The sequence below is a fragment of the Protopterus annectens genome, chromosome 1.part1 (assembly GCF_019279795.1).
Source record: "Protopterus annectens isolate FY-2018-M chromosome 1.part1, PAN1.0, whole genome shotgun sequence".
Lineage (NCBI taxonomy): Eukaryota > Metazoa > Chordata > Ceratodontiformes > Protopteridae > Protopterus > Protopterus annectens.
In genome coordinates this window covers 556,241,988-556,265,969 of record NC_056726.1, presented here as the reverse complement: position 1 = coordinate 556,265,969, position 23,982 = coordinate 556,241,988, and positions in this window count along the sequence as shown.

The following is a 23,982-nucleotide window of genomic DNA, read 5'->3' as shown; positions in this document are numbered from 1 at the left end:
ATTAGCAGGGGGTGGAGTGGGGGTTGGTATGTGTTCATGATTTGATGTCGAATAACCTGCTGTCAACATTGTAGTCTGTTCAATGTAACAGAGTACACCCACATTTACATTTAGAGAGGTGGAGTGGTAGAGAAGAAACAAACATTAGTGAATAGAGAAATGGTGCAACAAAAACAACCACACAGACACCCAGACCTTCATTCAAATAAACATAAATAAAAATGATAATTTATCAGATTTATACACTTGTACTAATAAGATACATGAATGCATCTGTAGTCTAATATCTCTCATATATGGATTTAAAAATACAGAAGTATTTATTCAAATCCTTCACTATTAAAATAATGCCCTATAAAAATTATCATTTGGGGATTGGTTTAACAGATAACTGGGCACTAACATGATTTCACAGTACCTGAGTGAAAGAACTTCATATGGAATGGTCATATCATGTAGAAAATGTTCCAAAAATGTATTGTAAATAAAAGACATGATTCAGTATTACTAGAAAAGTTTAAAGAATCATCATGAAAAGAGCAAGTGGTATCTTTATTTGAAAAGTTAATCTACAGTGGTATTACAAGGAAAGTTTACTACAAATCTGCACTGTAATATCAAGATAACAAGGTAACCTAGCATTAAGGTACAGAGAGATAAAGCCTCACTCAGTTCCAGAGGACCCATGTGCAATTAGTGGCATAGGCATTGGATGAGCCGCAGAGTGAGTGGTCAATGTTGGTTCACCTCTTCTGATGAAAGGCAGCCTAATCTGACTGTAATAATCAGTGATAACAGCCTGGTCGTCTTTGAACTGCACAAAAAATATACATCTTAGTCAAGATGTTGCTCTTGCACAGAAGCATACATGCACCTCCAAAAGGCAGGTGCAGTGGAGCTCACAAGGCTGCCGCAGGTTGGGGGAGTTAGGACATACTCTGCATCATTTGTATGATGCTGAACCAGTGCCCTCATTCAACTCACTAGTCCCAGACATCAGCTGAGTAAAGTCCAGAGAGGCTAAGGTAGATCTGATAGATCTGGCAAATAAGGAGAGGAGCTGGTGGCAACTAATGGTCAGCTGCAGAGAGGGGAAAATGTCAGAAGTGAAATGCCAATGGGCCTTGACATTAGCCTTTACCTTCAAGAAGTAGATGCTAAATAGCAGCAACCCCAGCATGGAGTTTTGAGATACCTGTCCTAATTTCCTGGGTCCTGTCTGTGAGCCAGGGGGCTGTCTGTGAGTCATAAAATGTTCTGGTAGTCAGTCAGTACAGAGATGGTGTATCCAGTCCTGATTTCCTGGCTCCTGTCTGTGAGCCAGCTGGGAGTCCATCGAGTTATATAGTGGTTTATGCCCATTTCAGTGTGTGCCAAGTATACCAGAGTCATGTATGGTATTGAATGCCTTAGCCAGGTCCAGGTAGGTAATATGTACGCTATTTCCTCATCCATTGCCTTGGTGAGCTTCTTAAAGAAATTCACCATGTTTAATACATATGACCTTCTCTTAACAAAGCCAAACTGAGTTGGATCCAGTGTCTGAAGGTTGCCTATGTCTTTTCAGATCATTTCTATGATAATTCACTCCATGGATTTCAGTATTAGACTAGTCAAACTAACGGGTCTGTAATTTCCGGGGTCAGTTGATGCTGTGCCCTTGTGAAGTGGAATAACCATTGCAGTACTCTATTCTTGTGGTACAAACACTGTTTTGAGGCTAGAATTGAAAAGTAACTCAAGTTGTCCTGATAGGTCATGTTTCATGCTATTTAGGAGGTATCCTGGGATATTATCAGGGCCCATTGAGGCTGTGTATTTGGCTTTAGCAAGTGCTACCAAGACCTGCTCCCTGCTAATAGTGGGGAGGAGGTTATGTTAATAGGTATTTCATGGGGGGAGATATGGGGTAGTGGGGGGTGGTGAATTTGTCAGTCAGCAGATTCACTATGACATTCTGCTCAGTGAAGATGCCACCACTGACCACCAGTTCGATATGCTGATATGTGCTGCCTTTGAGGTTTTGAACGCAGCTGTAGAAGGCTTTGTGGTTGTCTGTAGCCTGTGAGGCTGCCATTGCCTCATAATTGACCTTGTTGCACTTAATTAGTCCTCTTACTTTCAGTTTAGTTTATACAGCTCTTATCATTATGGGAGTTACTCTTTCTGATTTTTAGCAATGACTTTTTCCTTTTGTTGTATACCCTATTAAACTTAGGATTCCACCAGTATGATTAGTTTTTAGAGTTTGTTTTGGGCACAGTTCTAGTAGGTACAGCAGCCTCTATACAGTCATTTATGTGGTTGTACAGGGTCTCTGTGAACATTTCAGCATAGGTTGCTGTGAACTCAGGGTTACAAGTTGCACTGAATCTTGATAAAATGTTGGGTGAAGGGATATAGTTTGCTTTGGAATAGTTCCTAGCTGTTATTGTGTTCCAGTAAAGTGATCAGACTGCACCCAGAGTCATAGTACTTGTGTATCGAGATGCTGGGGACACTGGTTATATAGAAATGGAAGTCTCACAGACATATGGCTTCAATGCCCTGAGAGAATAGTATTGCTGACATCCTCCTGTGAGCTGTGCTGGTGGAGTTATCAATAGATGTGGGTGGTAGACAGCTCGCAGATGGGAGTGGCATCATCTGAGGATACCGATGATGCTGTTATTGTACTGGCCAAAGTTGGTGCTAGAATCAGCACTGTTGATGCAGGTGCTGCTTTCCTTAATGAATAGCCATCCACCACTGCGCCTTCAGGCAGCATGCCTTGCAATCAGGCAACTAGAGCTAATTCTCCAGCATGCTTTGGTGTTACAGGTGTTCTGCCTTGAGCTGAACACACATCTTAGGATACATCAAACACTGAACTTGTAGATCTACTTAAACATGCGATTTGCCCATTATTGCCACCGACGGCTGTGCATTTATGAATTACTAAGACATTATGTGAGCTAGTGAAAATGCCCAGCAATCCACGATCCATAGAGTAGAACATGTGAAGTGTGTTATAGTCGGCCATATACAGAAATTAGAAAAATGACTGGATGATGCATTTTTTCAGATGGGCAGACAAATGTCTGATGCTGAACAGCTAGGCCATAAATTACACAAGATAGTCATTTTGTTTTCTAGCATATATAATTAGCCACAAGTTCTGGGAATATGTTCAGACTTCACATGCCCGCGAATGGCACAGTGACATGCTATCCACTTCCCACAGGTTCAGGAGAGTATGCCTTTGTGTCCAGTTGGCCATTCACCAAGACAACTTGGCAGACTATTACTCACAGGAGGAAAGCCTACTTAAAGGGACCCTTCCCATTGCCTGACATGTGGGCAGTATGTAGAGTAGTGTAGACCACATGGTACGCCAGCATTATGCAGCCTATGTTGTACAGGCACTGACAGGTGCACCTTAGCAGTTTCAACTGCACAGGTGGCAATGCAAATCAGTTAGTCCTATGCCAGGCTGCAGTGTGCAGTGTTCTTTTTGTGCTCTGGCGACACATAAACATACAGGGTGCAGAGACTATGGACATATAGTAGGCAACAGTGATGTGGTCCCATGGGTGTCTAGGGTTGGTCTCCAGCTCAGATAATATACTTTCACTTTCTGAACTTTTGATCAAGTATAATAATTTTAATGTTCAGGTCTGCTTAATTTTCACATGGTTTTTGCATGAAAGTGTTGACAGTGCATAGGCTGCACACACACACACACACACACACACACACACACACACAGTCTGATATCCCTTCTTTATGTATACCTACTTCTGTTAGATGAGTATCTGTTGCATAAGTTAAGCACTGTTCTGATATGCCACATCTGGTCATTGTTGCCCAAGACTGCATCAGCTAACATCAGCTTCATCCCAATTCATATCAACATCTATGGACTGGTTGGGTCCTTGTTATGGTGCAACTGCCAGAAATGTGTTCACAGTTGTGTTATATAGCATGCAACATACTAGGATTATGAACAAATCTTATATGACACATGCTGGAGTGCACCACAAGCAGCCAGGCAGTGGAACCACATTTTTGGTGGCCAATCACAAGCTCTTTTATGTTTCCTACCTGCTGCCGAACTCCACCATACACCCTCATTTGATGTCCTGAAGTGCATGACTGACCAGCACTGGTCATACAGTTGGACTCTTAGAAGATTATTTCCTTTCAGATATGGACCTGGTATATCTTACCAAGGGTATTCATGGGTTACGCACCATGTTTGCCAATCTGGTAGCTGATTTTCACACTTCAATAGCAAATCTGTCAGAGGCCATAAGACTTATCATGGCAAGCCTTGCATCTGGCATATGTAATCTGTATAATGACCTCTCAACCTCTTAGAGCAAGAAATCTGGACAAAGCCATAAATAAAAGTGGGACAAAGGTCCAAAAATATGGACTTTTTTTTTAAATATTGCTCTTACAAACTTAGAAAGGTGATAGAATAACAGGTTTTGCATTAGTATGAATTTTCTGAAGGGTATGAAATCTGAAACTCAAATGTCTGTCATTATTTTCTAACTTTAATCTTTAATGATTTCCCACTAATTTGCCAGAAAAAAACATAATTTTATGGAAAACAGACCAAAAATATGAGGCAAAAATCTGGACATTCTGCGAAAATCTGTACAGTTGAGAGGCATGCTACTAAATTATGCACTTTGCATGTGTAGACTGGGATCAGAGGATCCACAACTCCTGTATGCAAGCTGATCAGAGACATGGCCCTTGTGCTGGTATCAGTGACAAGGACTCCACATTGCTCATCATGTACCCTAGGAATCAAATGAAATATGGTCATGTGTGCTAAGACTATATGCACATCTGCATTTTTGTTGTACAATTAATTTCTACGTATACATCTGATGTAAAAAATGCAAATAAGATTATAGCATTTTGCTTATGATTTAAGTTTACTACCTACTCAGTTTTCTTTATGACCACAATTACATAACTAGCAAAGTATTCTGTGTAATCAAGAACAAACTATTGTTTTTTAGAATAGCTACTAACTTACATTATGGTTTCAGTAATAAATCATCATTCATATTAATTTTCAATGTACAGGGTTCTCTCTGTGAGAAACAGCACATAACTTGTTTTACTAGCACATAGGAATCTCTTATTGTTGCAGTTATTATTCATTCATTTATTTGTCATATGTTAACCAGGTTAGTCCAGCTGAGCCAAAGGCCCATTTTCAGTGGAGACCTGAGGAGAAAAGCTCCAGAAAAAAAACAGAAATTAACATGCATACATTCAAAAAAACAAGAATATTACATAGTCATATCATATATTTAAAAAGAAAGAAAAATTACATAGTTATAGTGTTGCACATATTTACAGTAACAGAAGTTACATGAAAAGTATATACAAAAATAAAATGCTGAGTGAACAGCAGATGAGAGTTTACAGAAAAAAAATCAGACTTGGTTCACGCTAATATGTCATTATATTACAGAAAACAGAGCTTGATTGGTAATAAATACATGACGGTGTTTAGAGTAGAAAGATGAAAGACTTACTGAAAGGTGAGGTCTAGAGAGGTGTGTGTGTGTGTGTGTGTGTGTGTGTGTGTGTGTGTGTGTGTGTGTGTGTGTGTGTGTGTTGGGGGGGATTAAGTAGGGTCCTGAGATAGGCAGGAGCTAGAATTAAGAAGGTAGTTTTTACATTCAATTCTGAAGTGGGTTGTACAATTGATGTTACGAATATTTTGTGGGAGATTGTTCCAGGCTTTTATAGAGAATTTTACCAATGTTTTTGTTGGTTTTATAAATATTTATGAGGTGTTGACCTGAGCTGCCTAGAGTTTGAGAGGGGGGTGTAGAGGGATGAGAGACAGGAGAGAGAAGGACAGGCTGAAGGTTTGTTTAGTAAGGTTTGAGCGAACTGTAGCTGGGAAAGAAGAAGAAGCTGGGGGAACTCAAGTCAATGAAGCTGTTTTAAATCAAGGCAGTGATGGGATTTATATGTTTGATTGCTATCAAATTCAGCTATGTTGTTATAAGTTTGTTCCAGTTTGGTTATTAAGGTAGATTGTAGAAATGTGAGTATAGGACAGATGTACAAAAGACAGGATAGGAGGAAGGCCTGTGCCAGAGAAGGTTTGGAGTTAAGAGGCAAGGAATTTTTTGTTTCCATAGAGTAGACCCATTTTTGATTTGTCTTTTTAATACAGTGTTATATATGGAGCTCAGATTTTAATTGGTCATCAATTATAGTACCCAGAGGTTTAGAGTGAGAATCAGCTTTGACATCTTTGTGTCATCTTGACACAACTGATTTTGGGCTGATTGGCCACACAACATTATTCTGTTGTTGTCACTCATCACTGATGTAGTAAATCTGAAAAGTGATGAAAGTGTGTGTACACTTGTACATTTAAGTTATGAAGAGGTGGATAGCTATTGTGTGCTCCCATGTCCCTCCTGAAAATTCCTGTATTCGTTCCCCTATGTGCTACTCTCTGCTTGCCAACCCCATTTTCACCAATGTACTCTCCACCCCTTTTTTCACAAGTTATATCTTGCCAAAAAATAGATTCACTCACAAGACACTTGGCCAGAAATGGCTTATGGAAAAGCCTCCACTTTATGTACTAAGTAACACAGTGCAGTGATGCTGAGTGACAATGAACGCTGTTTCTTCTTATTGCAGAAGGAGATACATTTAATTTAATCTGCAGTGGTTCACTTGCTTCCATACAAATATGCTTACATCTGCTGCTCAATGGGAAAACAGAGTAAAGGTAGTACTATGATACAGTAAGGAGAAAATTACAGTCAGCTGCCTGTCGGGTACCAGGATCCGCCACATAACGCATGCACTCAAGTCACTCCACAACAAGTACAAATATGACTTTGTCATTGTCCATGCTGGAGTGAATGACTTGAGACGTAGCTCCCTGGACTACATGAAAAGAGACATGGAAGAGCTCTCGGATCATGTGGCCCAGACAGGTATGACCCTAGCCCTGAGAAGCATCCTGTCTTCACCCAGAATGATACCACAGTATAAGGACAAAATGATTGACTTCAACAATTGGCTAAGCTTCTGGTGTCATTCAAAGGGGATCCAGTATCTGTCTGCCTGGGAAGACATGATTGACAAACCACGATGCTTTGCCAGAGATGGTCTGCACCTGTCATCCTGGGATTCAGGTTACTGGCTAAAGCTCTGGCCACCCCTATAGTGCCTTTTTTAGGCAAGGTTCAAAGGACAAAACCACCACCATAACAGATACAATCATGCAAAATCTGAAGTAATGCTACTCAATGCTAGAAGTATAAACCTCAAAATGCACTCTCTCGAGGAACTCCTAAAAATGGAGAACACTGATATCTGTGCAGTAACTGAGACCTGGTTCGAGGATCCAGAGAGCATCCCTGCAATACCAGGCTACAACTCTTACCACACTTTTCGGCCACAAAACCAAGACCAAAACATTAAAGGTGGAGGAGTGTCCATATTCACCAAGGATATTCACACCTCCAGGCTAGTTGCCCAACACAATGCATCTGAAATTCTCCAAGTGCAACTAACACTAGGTAAGACTGCAATCCAAATTGTAGCTTGCTACAGATCCCCCACCATGCCCCAAGATTCTCACTACACCTTTCTAAACATACTGGAAAATATTAAGATACAACCAAACACCCTAATACTGGGTGATTTCAACTACCCTGCCATTAACTGGGAAAACTACTTGGGTACCAACTCCTTTTCCCAACGGTTCTTGGAATTCATAAATTCCAACACCCTGGATCAACTAATCCATTGTCCCACCGGGGGCTCCATTATCCTATACCTTGTCATTACCAACATGGGAGATAGATGCTCCACACCAGTGGTCACCCCCTCATTGGTCAAGTCTGACCATAAGCAAATCACCTTTGACATCCACATCCCACCTCCACCCCCAGTAAGGAAACCTCCTTAAAAAAACTTCTCCAAAGCCAACTTCATGCTACTGAAATCAGAAGTGACAAACTTCATGACACCCAAGCAGACGGAATCTGAAAGTTTGACTGCAGAATCCTACAATAAGGCACTGTACGAGCACATCCACTCGTGCATGAATCGTGCCATCCCAAATAGAACCAAGATGCTCTCCTCCAAAAAAAGGAAGCCAATCTGATGGTCCCCCTGCTATAAACAAACTATACAACAGAAGGAAGAAACTGTTGCAGAAAATAGAAAAAATCCCAGGATGCAAAAAACTCCCTCACCAGCCTCATTAAGAAGCTGAGATCCCTCATAAAATCCTCAAAAGCTAGTTACGAAAATAAAATTGCCAAAGATTCCAAAGACAACCACAAGGCATTCTATAGTTATGTCAAGAATCTAAATGGCAATGCTCAGATCTGCTCTAAGCTTCAACAGAATGGCATTAAATATACTGATCCCAAGGATATTGCCAATATCCTGGCAGATCGATTTAGTGCCAACTTCACCCCCCTCTCACCCCTTAAAGGGCCCATCTCAATACCAAAAGATTGCCAAATTCTGGTAATCACGGCTACACAGGTAGAAACCGCACACTCCAAAGGTAAGAATATAGCATCCATGGGACCAGATGACATCCCAGGCTGTGTACTACATGAACTACAAAATGAACTGGCACCTCACCTAAGTGTCATGTTTAATCATAGCCTCACCTCAGGCTTCGTGCCCACTGAGTGGTGGACAGCTACAGTTATCCCATTCCACAAGGGGGGGGATCCCGGGAACTACCGTCCCATCAGTCTGACGAGCCTCATCTGCAAGGGCATGGAACGAATTATCATGGAACTTATAAACAAAGACATTGGCAAGCTTCAAACACTGGACCCCACCCAGTTTGGGTTTGTGAAGGGCCGATCTTGTCTCCTGAACCTGACTGACTTCTTCAAATCAGTCTCCAGAGCTGTGGACGAGGGTAAGGCAGTCCACACAGCCTATCTGGACTTTGTCAAGGCCTTCAACACCATCCCCCACTCTGGAATCATAGATAAACTTACTAAGCTGAGCATAAATCCCTACGTCACTCGATGGGTTGCCAACTGGCTTACTGACAGAACCCAGACTGTAAAAGTAGCTGACTCCAAATCCAGCTCCAGACAAGTGACAAGTGGAGTACCACAGGGTTCAGTCCTGGGACCACTTTTGTTTGACATCTACTTCTCTGAAGTACAGGCCAACACTAAGTGACTCTGGCTAACAAAGTTTGCAGATGACTGCAAACTGGGATCCATTATTGAATCCTCAAATGATGTGGACATTCTACAAAAGGGCCTTACAGAAACAGATGCCTAGTGGCCAGAGCCATGGGCTCAAGATTAATGCCAAGAAATATATAGTTATCCTCTTTGGAAAAACATGTACCCATGAATTACAACATAGGTGGCAGTACACTAAACATCGAAAGTGTGATGAGAGACTTAGGGACACAGGTGGACAGTGGTCTCACTTTCGATAACCACATCACCACAACAGTCAGGAAATCCTTCTATGTGGCTCACCTCATCACTAAGGGCTTTTCATTCAGAAAAAAGGAAGTAATTTTCCCACTGTACTCATCCCTCATGAGACCCCTTATAGAGTATAATGCTCCATTTGGTATGTACCTCACAAGACATCTGCAACAGCTGGAAAGGCCACAGAAATACCTCACTAAAAGAATCACAGGCCTAAAGCAGATGCCATATGCTGACCATCTAAAAACACTCCAGCTATACTCTGTGACATGTTGTCTACTCAGAGGTGATCTCTGCTTAACATACAAGGCCATGTCAAACCCTGAGCTGTTGGACATGCTCCACTTAAAGAAATCCCAATACCCCAGGGCCACACGATCCAGGGATCTAAACCTTGTCATCACAATGAACAAAACATGCTGGAGGGATAGGTTCCTGACTCAGAGACTTCCCATAATCTGGAATAGACTGCCCATACATGTCAAGCAGAGCATCTCCTTGGCCCTCTTCAAAAAGAACCTTGATGACTGGATGGGAGATAGGAAATTAACCCCAGCGATCATGTCAGTCACCCTGCTAGACAGGGGTCCAGAGAAGTAAATATTGTGGAAAGAAATATCCAGGGAATTGTTATGGCTAGGCTTGTATAGGCCCTAGGGCTGATAGCCTAGTACCAATCTATGAACCTATGAACCTATAATGAAATAGTTCTTAGGTTGCTGGATGTATTAAAAAAGAAGTCATGTTTTCACGATAACGTTCCATCTGAGTTATTGATTTTCACGTTTCCTCAAAGAATGGGTTTCGTCTGAACTATCATAACCAACTTGGTGACTTGCTACAGCTCGTGGCAACCAAAAAACTCTTGAACTTCCCTTCTACCCACAATGCATCTGGTACATTACTTCAGATCAAATTTGCTGACAAAATAAGCAGAAGAGACAGATAATGAGGAGAGACATTAAATTCCAACAGGGACCATGTCTGAGTCCGTTAGAATAAAAATAATCAACTAGATTTAGATGAGGAAGGAATCACCCATTCTTCCAAAATAATTAGACAGGGGGATGGAGGGAAGCGAGTTGAGGACACATGAAACTCAACAACACAGATGGAATGTTATGGTGACCATATAATTTCTTTATCTGAAGTTGGGAATGTTCGTGTTATCCTCAAAGGATTGGACAGAGTGACTAGCTACCTTGTTTCCTGGGTGAATTAAGGAAGGATATTTCTAAGCACCTTTGAGCCAAATGATGCTCTGCCCCTGGAGACCAGATTTAGTTTGTAATGAGTGATAAAGGTATGTGGGTTAGCCAATGTTGCTGCTGTGAATATGTCATTCATGGATGCTCTAGCTTGGAAAACTGCTGCTTTAGCTATATCCCTTGTGGAATGAGCCTTGGGGTTCGTGGTAGGTGAAGGAAATGCAGCTAGCCAGGCATTTTACTATGGTGACTTTGGAAACAGCTTGTCCCAGCTTAGTGTGAGAGGAGGAGATAAAAAGCTGATCTGCTTTTCTCCAATCCTTTGTCCTGTGTAGGTAGAAATGTAACTGTCTGTGCACATCTAAACAAAGTAGGCAATACTCTCCTTTGTTAGAATAGTTTGGGAAGAAAATGGGTAAATTAATACATGTATTGATGGTGTTCTCAGAAACCAGTTTCGAAAGGATTGAAGGGTTGGTTCTCAGTGAAACCCTGTCCTTATGAAAGACTAGATATGGAGGTTTGAATGATAGGGCTTGAATCTCTAAAATTATTCTAGCAGAAGTAAGCATGACTGACAAAATGGTTTTCCAGAAGAGGAATTTAAGATCATGGGCGGATTCAAGTGATTGTTGAGTAATTTCTCGTAATACCAGGTTGAGGTACCATGATGGAGTAAAATCCTTAAAAGGGAATCTTAACAGTAATCCACCTGTTAAGAAGGACTTGCAAACTTTGTAAGAGGCCACAGAAGAGTCATTGAAACCATCGTGGAAGTTGGAAATGGCTGCTAGTTGGACTTTAATGGTGGAGGCAGAAGCTCCACTGTCAAATAGAAATGCTAAGAATCTGAGAATTTTATGAATTTTGGCTGAAAGAAGGTCATTGTCATTCTATAGGGCCCAATATACAAACTTTTTTCCATTTGTTAGAATACAGCTTTCTAGTGGAAGGTTTATGAGATGATGGTAGAATGTGCCAAACAGGGGAAGAGAGCATCAGTTGTCACTACTACTGAAAGTGGAGATACCAAGCCATCAACTTGAGATTGTGAATGTCTGGATGTAACATGTCTGTTAGGTGGGACAGCAGATCTGGAATTGGATCCAGTATCCAAGGTTGGTTGATTAGTTAGACCAAAGGAAGGGGAATCAAATCTGTCAAGGCCAAAAGAGGGCTATGAGGATGACTGCTTTTCAACCTGATGGCTTTCTGAAGGAATTTGGGGATCAAAGATATTGGTGGGAAGGTATAAAGGAGACTGGGAGCCGATTGTGAAGAAGAGCATCTCGCAGGTCTTCTCCTATTGGGGGAATCAGGACAAAATAGCTGCTGCATTTGCTGTTCAGGGGAGAGGCAAAAAGATCGCAGCAAGCCTGGCCCCATGATCGGAAGATTCTGCCTGATACTCTCTGACTGAGGAACCACTCATGAGGTAGAAGAATGGACCTGCTTAATCTGTCTGCTATCACACTGGACTTCCTCAGAATGTGCATTGCTACAAGAAAGCAGTTTGATGAGATCGACCATTGCCACACTCTTAGGGCTTCACGGCATAGTGGATAAGACCTAGTTCCCCCTCGTTTGTTGCTATACCAGACTACTGTAATGCTGTCTGTCTGAATCCCAATCATTTCAGAGGGGAGGCCATCCTTAAAGGCTTGCAATGCTAAAAGTACCGCCCTCATCCCTAAAACATTGATGTGTAGTGAGGCTTTTATTATGGACCAAATTACTTGAACTGTTTTTCCACTGCAATGCTCCCCCACCCCATCAGGGAGGCATCCATGGTCACTATGGCCATTGTCTCAGGGGCAAAGGACTTCCCTGAAGAATTTGTTTTAAATGGGCCCACCATGCTAAATTTTTCTTGCAGATGTTTGTGATGGAAAATGGTGTGGACATGAGATGGGAAAGTATTGATTATTGTGCTACAAGTAGCCACTGAAGAATCTGCTTATGGTACTTGGCCAGAGGTACAAGAGTTATTGATGCTGCCATGGAGCCCAAAGGTTCGTAGGATTAATTTGGCTGGAACTTTGCTTTTGTTGATTATGCCCAAAAGCTGTTTCAGTTGTCCCTAGTCTTTGTGGAGGGAGAGAGGTTATGGTGGTTCTTGTGTTTAAAACAGTGCCTATAAACTCTAGCCCTTAGGTTGGCTCTAGATGACACTCTTCATAGTTGACAGTTATTCCTAAGGAGGAGCATGTTTGAAGAACCTTTTGTCTGGCTTCTGCAAGTTGATGCCTGGTCATGGCAGTGAGTAGGCAGTCATCTAAGTAAGGAAATGGTCAGAATCTGTGCAGTCTCAAGTGAGCTGCTACTGCTGGCCTGCATTTTGTGAATATCCTGGGGTCTGTGGTGAGATCAAAGGACAGTACTCTGAACTGGTAGTGCCTGGCTCCCAGCTGGAAGTGTAGGAATCTCCTGCAGCACCTGTGCATTTTTATGTGATAGTATACATCCTGAAGATCTATGGAGCACATCCAGTCATCCTTTCCCAGAAATGTAAGTATGGACTGAACCATGACCATCCGGAATTTGGTTTGACGAACCGATTTGTTCGTAGAATATGTCTATCCTCTCCTGTCTTCTTTGGCACTAAATAGAATCTTGAGTAAATTATCGATCCTATCTGGTCTGGGAGGACTTCTTCTATGACTCACTTTTCTAGCAGCTTTTGAATTTCTAGTTCTGCTTGATCCTTTTGATTGGGTGAAACATCCATGATTTTTTTATAAGAGGATGGGGACAGTAAGAAAGGAATAATATAACCTCTGGATATAATTCCCTGCACCCATTTGTCTGCAGATATTTGTAGCCAGGCTCTCTGGTGCAAGGAAAAATGACCCATGACTGCCTCCAGAGGAGGGCATTTGGGTCTCCTTTCAGGAGCAGTGGAATGGTTTACCAAAAAATGAATCTTGGAAACCATGAAGGAAGCATCTACCATTGGATCCCCCCTGATGCCCCCGGGGGAGCTGTCACTATGTGTGTCAGGAAACGACCCTTGGGACTTTCTGAACCACATTTTCTTACCAGTGCTTTGATTCTTCGAGAAGGGTCTCTGAGGAGTGGAAGAACATACTGCCACTGCAGAAAGGGTTTTTCCATCTTTCTCACACCTAGTAAGCATGTCTTTAATTTTGGGCCCAAACAAGGATGTGCCATCAAAGGGAGCATTGATGAACCTAGACTTGAAGGGTTCAGCAAAGTCACATAAATGCATCCGGGCATTTGTTTTTAATGTTACACCTGAACCGATAGCTCTTCTCATCCTTTTGACTACATGAGAAATGAGCATCATGGACGAGTTGGAAATGGAAGTCATGGTGGTCAACTGAGAAGTTACGGAATCATGAACCTTGTCAGAAACAGCTCCTGAGAGGGTATCTGAAAGTTCTTTAATCAGACCCTTCTTCAACCTCATAAAGTGTGCCAGTTAGTTCAAAGACCATAACAAAAAGGTCAGTGAAACATAAACTCACTTTCCTATGCTATCCATCATCTGGATTCCCTATTAGAAGGATGAATAGAAGAACTTTCATCTTACAGTTCCTTTTTGGTGTCTGCTGCCACAGCCATGGCATCTACTGGTAAGCAGTTTGTCCAGAAAGGTTTGTCTGATGGTGCAGTGATGATCATATCTGCTCTCTAGGGTATTGTCTCAATAGAATCATAGGCCTTCCATGCCTGCTGCGAGATCAACTCAATGAGGTCATCAGTGGGTGGTGTCAATCAAGAGGCAGATGGTTGGGTGCAAAAAGCCTGCAGGTACACAGATTCCTCTGACTTAGGATTGTTGGACTGCCAACCACCTCTCTATTTCAAAATTTCCAGCATTCTCTAAATGAGACATCTTCAGGAAGTGATGGTGGGGATCCTTTGCCTTACTCAAAATCTGTGTCCTCAGTGAATGATTTCTCAGGGGAATCAATGTGTTTCCTTTTACACTTTGTCTTTCAATGAACCTCCTCCATGGTATTCTTGAGGGAGGTATCGGAAGTGGATATTCCTGAATGTAGGAGTTCTTGAGGTCTTGACATCCACAGTCCTGCTGGATAGAGTGGATAAGGCTATGGTGCAAGGAGCGACTTGGAAACCTGCTTTGGGGGGGTGGAACCAACTGGTGTCTTGGAGCAGACACCAAGGGTTCTGATCCAGCCATTAGATAAGTGTTACTGACAGACAAGCTCAGCAGCCTAAATGTAAATCCATATCACAAGATGGCCCATGATTGAATATAATGCTCCATTTGGGATGTATCTCACCCGGCATGCAACACACTGGAGGAACCCCAGAAGTACCTCACCAAGAGGATCATGGGTCTCAAACATGCATGTGCCTTATCCAGATTAAAGAAACTCCCTACTGATGGACATGCTCCATCTCAAAAATCCAGATCCACCAGAACCCACGCTGAAAAAAAGATTCAACCTCTGCAAAATGAATAAAAAACATGCTGGAGGATAGGATTAACACAGACAGAGAGGTTACCTGGAACAAAATCCCAGTTCATGTGAGGAGAGACAGAGCCCTTTATTGGCACTGAAGAAAATCAAAAATCGATGCATGGATGGGGAGATCGTGTTTGTCACCCGGTGTCACTACTGGTATAGTTTATTAAATAAATAAAATATGGGGGGGTCGTCTGTGTCACTACTTGAGGCGCAGCTATATATATGCGTAGGGTACAGCGTTGCATTGCTACATCATTGTGCCAGTAAATGGGACTAGCCAGTACAGTTAGTAAACTACTATGAAACTATGTTATTGGTACACTGATTTATGTGAACCTGTTGGCTACATATTGTTATGAGCCACCATTGTTCTTCTTCTTTTATAATCTACTTTGTTCCTGCATCCATGTCACCCTGTCAGTGTAGCTTCTCCCTTCTCTATCATTAATTTTCCAGCTCTGCATTTGCACAATGATTGATGCCAGGCAACAAATGCAACTAAGGCTAAATGGGAATACACACCTTCTGGCAATATCTTGGGATTTGAATCTATTCATCTGCATTACTCTATCACACTTTATGCCTCTGTGTTATGCTATGTTTAGTCAGTTTAATGTACTTTTAAACAGGATTAAGAGTTGGATGTACAGATTACAATGGTCAATAGGGCAATGAAGATGAATACATACCTTTATGTTTGTTGAAATCAGCTGTCAAACAGTAACTATCACAATTATGATTTTCAGTGTGTTATGATTAGATAATACTCAGATATAAATGTTTTTCTAGGCATGCTATATATGTTTGAATACATATAGATGAAAAAATCTTTCCGGTTGTGTTGTCTGACACCTGTGGATATAAATGTCGGCAGCAGCTTTAATTAACACATCATTGCGTTGCTGCTAAATTCATATGTCTGATACCTATTGTGAAGCCTATCTTGTGTAGATGTTTGCTCAGATGTTAGCACAAAGAAACAGAATACTACTAGTTCCCATTCTAAGTTCAATGCTTTAAGATATAATTATGTATGCACTAACACATCAGCAGCACAATTTAGCTTTGCAGTGCTGCGGTCAAAGAGTGCAATAAAAAATAAAAAATAAAATAATTAGATTATTATATTACACGTTTATATATCTGTATTACTTTTGTCAACAGGTGACCTTGATTCAAAATGAAGTCAACTCATGTAATTCATTCATTTAAAGTTTATGTCTGCTCTACAGTCTTTACATTTGCACTGTGTTACGAGCCTGGTTTATCTATTCTCACAGAATCAATCACTGTCATTCTACAGTATGCTGTCCTATGTACAACTTGCATGTTTGTCTTGTCAATGCACATGGTGCAAGTATAAGACAATACAAGTGGGCAATCATCCCAACATGAAGTCACAGGAATGTTTGTTTGATAATCCAGTGGTGTACGACAGTTAATGTGCTTGTCATACCACTATGTGTAATATTTCAATGTCCCTCACAGTAACACAATGTACATTAAGGAAAGTATATACATTTCAGTAGATAAGTATGTAATTACATGTGAGAATCATAGTGATGTTACTTTGTCCTGTGCACATGTATGCATGTTTTGCACAACCTCTGATGCACAGTACTGTTTCTTCCAAACACTGTAGTTTATAAATATTTAAATGTCCTATTTTATGTTGGTAATGTCAGTCTTCTCCTATGGCACTTGCAACTAACACATTGCTGTATAGACTGTGTAACTAGATAGATAAGAGGTTCAATGCATATCATAGAAGATGTGTGTGCATGTGTGTGTGTGTGTGTGTGTGTGTGTACATGCATGTGTGTGTGTGTGTGTGTGTGTGTGTGAGAGAGAGAGATGTAATATGTGATACTGTATACACTTCCCCTGAGAAGAATACATTTAACTGTTCTCACAGCTCCGTTATCTCAATTTTTACAGAAACATCTTCTTTGAGACACACTGATGAGGTCAACCTGACAAAATGCGTCTACCATTAATAGTTAGATTTTGTGAGAAGCTTGCAATTAACACATTGTTCTCTAGACTGTGCAATTAAATAGGTAGGAGGTTTGATGTCCAACATGTGTGTGAGACTTTGTGTAGCACTTGTTGCTATATTCACTTCCTCTGAGGAAAATACATTTAAATGTTCTCACAGCTCCCTTATCCCAATTTTTGCAGAAACATACTCGATGAGGCACAATAATGATGTCATTTTGACAAAAATACACTTTCTACCATTAAATGTCAGAGTTCTGCTATGGTGCTTGTGAATAATACATAACTGACTAGATTGTGTAACTAGATAGGTAGGAGGTTTGATGTCCAACATGAAAGATGTGTATGTGTGTGAGAAACTGTATGTAACATTAGCTGCTATCTACTTCCCCTAGGAAGATTGCATTTAATTGTTCACAATGCTCCATTATCCTACTTTTGGATGAAACATCATTTGTGAAAAACACTGGTAAGATCATCCTGGCAAAAGTACACTTTCTACCCTTAAGAATCAGACATCTCCTGTGGTGCTTTTGATGAATATAATGCTCTCTAGATTTTGTAATTAGGTAAAAGGTTTGATGCCCAACATGGAAGATGTGTGTGTGTGTGTGTGTGTGTGTGTGTGTGTGTGTGTGTGTGTGTGTGTGTGTAATACTTGTTGCTGAATCCACTTTCCCTGAAAATAATGCATTTAAATGTGCATACAGCCCCTTATCCCAATTTTTATGGTAACATCTTCTATGAAACACACTGATGGGGTCATCTTGATAAAAGTGCATTCTCTACCCTTAACAGTCAGGCCTCACCTGTGGTGCTTGCAACTAATGCATTACTCTCTAGATTGTGTAACTGGATAGGCAGAAGGTTTAATGCCAACAATGGAAAACAATTGTGTGATTGAGGGTGTTTTCTGTGAGATGAGCATGTCTTCAATCAACCTCTACTCTGGATAAATATTTTAAACTGATAGATGAGTCCATCATCCCCTAAGTCCACTTTCCACATCCACAACTTTTTTGCAACACTATAATGAATAAAATTTTCTAGACATTACTTAAAACATTGCTTTATTAGGCAATACTCTGTTCACAAATATGTAACTTAATGCTTCAAATAAGAGTGTCATGGGTTGAATAAATATCCATTTAATATTTTTAGAGAGAAAGTGATGCAACATTTCTTAAGTATGGGTTTGGACATAAGTTTTCAATTTTTCAAATGGCAAGTGTTTTGCATGGCATCAATAAGAGAACAAGATTACACTATATTGTCTAGACAGGATGTTCAAATTCAGCAATGCGCTTAACTTCTGCAAGCCTGACTGTGAATGAATTCATGATTGTTTTACACAAATTTACAGTGGCAACTTTTACAACCTCGGATGGCTGTAAAAATGAAAGTTATGTACTTACCATAAGAACAGATCCATGTTGTCTGATTTTTGTCTGGTTCTACTATGAGTTGTCAAATCTGACTGGATCTGACCTTGACACCAACTCTGAAGTTCTTTGTTTACAGGGCTTTGACTCATCCCATACCCATAATTCTCTGAACTTCACCAAAATAACTCAGATAGAGTTTGCCCCCCACTAAGATGGTATATCCATATCTCAAGTAATACATATTTATATCAATCATATAAACCTTGTTCAACACGAATTCCAGAATATAAGAAAGAACAAATAGCAGGGTTATGAAAAACAGGCAGCAAGAACTTCAAACATACAGGGTATGCCAGAAACAACTATGCCATCAGAAACCTATTTATGACAATTTTGAAGGGGGTAGGTAGGAGGGTGGTTGAAGCAGAAAGAAAGCAGACAACATGGATCTGTTGTCATGGTAAGTACATAACTTTTGTATCCAACATTGTCTGTTTTTGTCCACTTCAACTATGGGACAGATTATCAAGCATACAGTGGTATCAAGGAAGGACATTCCTGAAGATGGTGGAACCAAAGGAGGAACATTATGTAGGTAGTTCATCAAGTTTGTAATGAGATACAAAGGTATGAACTGTTGACCAAGTAGCTGCTGCACAAATGTCATCAATGATGTAGACTACTGGCAAAGGCTGCTGATGTGACTAATGTCCTTGCGGGATGATCCTTAGGTTTAGATTGTAAAGGCAATCATTTTTTATTGTAAATGAAGAAAATGCATTCTGATAACCATCTAGCTAGAGTAACCTTAGCCACTGCTTTCCTCAGTTTAGGTATTGAGAAAGACACAAACAAATAATTTGATTTTCTGAACGGTGTGGTCCTATGAAGATAGAACTTCAGCTGGGAATGAACATCCAGCATATGTAGTATGTATTCACCCTTGTTTGAAAATCGTGGGAAAAAATGGTAAGTTTATTGAATAATTTAAATTTGTTTCAGATGCCACTTTAAAAAGGAAAGATGTGTTAGTCCCCAGGGAATCTCTGTCTTTGTGAAAGACAACATAGGCGGGTGCAGGAAAGTGACTACATCTCCAAAATGTGTTTGGCTGAAGTAACTGCCACCAGAAAAAAATGTTTTCCAGGAGAGAAATTTCAAATTGACCAATGTTGCTGGTTTGAAGGGTGGTTGAGCCAATACCTGTTACATGATGGTAATGGCCCATGTAGGTACCGGGTCTCTGATAGATGGCCAAAGGAGAAAGGTTCCCCTTCAAGATGGCTCTAGAAACTCATAAGGAAGCTACACAGTTGCCATTATGACTTATGTGGAAACCTGAGATAGCTGACATTTGCAATTTGGTAATGGAGTAACTGGAATTGCTGTGAAAAATTTTGACAAGAACTCTAAGATGGAAGGAATAGAAGGAAAAAAAGGAGTCTAATCCCCTTAATGTAGCCCAAATGGAAAATCTCTTCCATTTACTATGGTATATTTTCATAGTGGTTCATTTTTGAGGTATTAAAATGATCTGAATAACTACATTAGAAAGCCTGGCATATCTGGCTAAGGTTAGAACTGAAGAAACTATACAGTAAACTTCATGGCTTTTTGGTCTGGAGGAGGCAGCCTGGACAGCTGTGTTAATAGTTCTGGATATTGATCTAGCATCCATGGATAATGTAACAGTAGAGGCCATAGGAAGGGAAACCACATTTGCTGAGGCCAGAAAGGAGCAATTAGAATCACATTGGCCTTGCACAGTCTTGGAAGTCTGAATTAACTTGTTTATCAAAGGAAATGGAGAAAAGCATAGAGGAGACCTGGGGGCCAAATATGGACTAGAGCATTCCTCAATGGCTGTCCCTGTGGAGGGTTCAGGACAAAGAAACTGCTGCACTGTTTATTTTGGTAGGATGTGAACAGGTCGCAGGAAGGTTGTTCCCAGTGAATAAAAACAAAGTTGTCACTGTTGGATTGAAAGACCACTTGTGAGGCATTAGGGTACATCTGCTTAAATTGTTCCCAGTACATTGGATGATCACAGGATTTGTGTTGTTACTAGAAAGTGGTGAGAAGACATTGCCCTTTGCCAAACTTTCATGGCTTCACAACACAAGGGTTAACAGTGCTCCTCTTTTTGTTGATGTACCAAACCACCAACATATTGTCTGTCAGTACAGATATCACACCCCTGGGGAGAACATCCTAAAAGACCTGTGAGGCTAGGAGACCTCCTCTCATTTCCAGGACAGTGATGTGAAGGTTGACTTCTGTATGTGACCAAGTGCCTTGAACTGTCTTCCCTTTGAAATGCCCACCCCCACAGAAGAGATGCATCTATTCTCACTACTGACAAATGGAGGGCTTAAGGAATGGGCACCCCTTTTGTCACTAAATGCGATGTTAACCACCAGAATATGTGTTGCCTGAAAATTTGTATGAGGTGAATCCTTGCATGAAGTAGATGATAGAATTGGGACCATTACACCACTAGTGTTCACCGAAGCACTGTAACATCTGGCTAATGGAACCCTGTGAATTGTAGAAGCCATCAGATCAGGCCTAGTAAGTTAAGAGTTAATCTCAATGGAAGGGAGGCATGGTGAATAACCTGAGTGGCAGTGAGGCACAGGGAGAGCACCCTGGAGTTGGGAAGTCTGGTGATCTGCAAATTTGTGTCCAGGTGACATCTGATAAATTCTGCCTGTTGAGTAGGAATAAGATTAGTTTTGGTTAGCCTGACTATGATCCCTAGATCTTGCATTAGATGGAGCAAAAAATGATGATGGTTTGACAACAGGTTGCTGAAGAAAGCAGTGAGGAGCCAATCATAGAGATACATAAAACATGGATTCCTAGCAGGTGGAGACCTGCTGCTACCACTGCCATCATCTTGGAGCTGTGGTGAGACTAAATGACAGGGCCCTGAATTTATAATGACTGTCTCCCAGAGAGAAATGGAGAAATCTCCTAGAATGATTTGTTATCTTCACATGATAATCATCCTTGAGATCTATGGAGCTCAACCAATCATCCTCCCTAAGTAGAAGCAAAATGGATTGAATTGTGACCATATGTAACTATGTTTGACAAACTAATTTAAATGTCTCAGATCCAGAATGGGTCAGAGGTCCCCAGTTTTCTTTAGCACTAAAAAGAACCACAAGGAAACTCTGGATTATAAATAGTGTTTGGGGACTGGCTGCATGACTTTTTTTTTCGAGCAGCTTGGAAATTTCTGCTGCTGCAAGTTCCCACTGACTGGCTGGAACATTGTGAAGTTTCTTCTTCTTGACAGGAGGAAGGGAAAATGATATGCAGTAGTCTCTAGAAATTATGTTTAGCACCTAGGAATCTGTAGTTATGTTTTGTGAAACTTGTGGGTGCACAGATAAGTGGACTCCAAACTACCTCCATAGTGCAACAGCTGGGCAACCCTTCAGGGGTGCTGAAAGGGTTTTTTCAGTAAAAGGACCGCAAACGCTCTGATTATGTGGTCTGCCTCTAGATTGATGTCTATTATTGTTACTTCTTCCACTGCCACAAGAAAGTCTATTGCCAGGACTGTCATGATACAAGATCTGTGATTTTTGGTACCACATCTTCTTGTCAGCCTACTGATTCCTAGAATAGGATCTCTATGTGGTGGAGAAGCAGTTTCCTACTGCAAAGAAAGTCTTACCATGCTGTTGATTCCTGGTTAGCAAAGGAAGTCTTAAAGCTTTTACAAAATCACACAGATGCATCCAGGAGTGCTGATGAATGGCAATGCCAGCACCTACTGCTTTGGCCTTGCCATCAGCTGCATCAGACAGCAATCGCATGCCTATTTTGGAACTAGACTGGAGAGTGGAAAGCTAGGAGTCCACCATCTTCTGAACATCTGCAGGCATAATACCTGACAGACACTTGAAAATCTCCTTGTCAGATCTCTGAAATCTGGTAACATGAGCTAAATAATTCAGTGCTGCAAGGGCAAAACTGGCTGATGCATATGTCTATTTCCCAAAATGATCCATAGTCCTAGATTCCCTGTTAGGGTTATGGACATAGGAACTTTCTTCTGATAGTTCCTTTTTGTAGCTGCCACTACTACCATCACATCCACTGGTGGACCTTTACTCCAAAGTTTCCAGTCTCTGAGTGGTGCTAGAATCCTATTAGATCTCTTAAGAATGGGTTTGACCACATCACAGTCCTTCCATGCCTGTTGAGCCATCAAATCAATGAGTGGGTCAATGGGTGGTACCACCTAGGACAAAGATGTGTCAGAGCCAAAGAGTTCCAGGAAGGAGAAAGGTTATCAGTGGACCATCTCACTGTCTCATCAGTTCAAGGATCTCACCAAAGGTGACATCTTCAGAGGAGAAACTAGGAGAGCCATCAACTTCATCCAAGTCTGTGTCTTCTGTGACAGGCACTGGAGAAGCATCAACGTGCTTCTGCTTGCACAACTGTTTCTTGTGAACTGGTTCCAGGAGAGGATTGGAAAGTCCTGAATTAGACTGGGAGTTAATGTAGCATGTAGTCTGGGAAGCCAGTGGAACTGACTGCCCCTGTCTGACATGAAGATGGGAAGTAGAAGCTGATTCTTGCCAGCATTCAGATGGAATAAAACTGGATGGATGTGCCTTTTCTCTAGGCATTGAAAAAACCCACTCAAAACCACAGAGGCAGAGGATGCCATTGGCTCCAGTGGAGCCTTAATGTCTACAGACAAAAAAGAACCTTGCAAACCGAGGGGTCTTGACCCTGAGTCCAACCTTGGAGCTGAGCTATTGAAAGCTGAGTTATTGAGGAAAACAGAATGCTCAAAAAACTTTGGTGTCAACCCATCCACTGGAGCCACAGCATGGAAGCTTTGGCTTTTAGTTTCTTCCAAATCCAAACATACAGAAGCCAAAACAGGACAGGAAAGCATAGTAATCAAAGTCACTTGTACTATCAGTTCCAGCAAAGGTGGTAAGGGAGAGCTCGGATCCAATGTAGCCAGTTCCAGGGGTCAGACCAGGACCAGATAATGAAGAGGTGGAAGGGTAGTTGGTCCAGCACTCAAAACAATCACAGAAGATGGCACTGAGAATCCCAAGCTGAATCTGCATTTGGAGGAATTTTGTCATCATCCTGTTGACATCTTGTTCAGTGAGGCTTCTAAATGACCAAATTGATGACGCCACTAAAGATGGACTCAAGTAACTTTGCTCCTAAAATATCAGTGAGAGAAGACTGGGGCTCATCAGGTCCAGGAAGAAACAAGACCAAAAAGGTAATGGATGTGTGAAGATAGGTGAAGGTTGCCAGCCTAGCCAGAAATAATTTTGTAGATAATTCTGTCATTTGTAAATATTAATGTAAGCCACAGGCTTGTTTTCTTAAGTGTGAAAAGACTGCATTGGATATTGAATTGCAAAAATGCAACAACAGTGCACTCTGCTGTAAGAAAGCTAAGTCA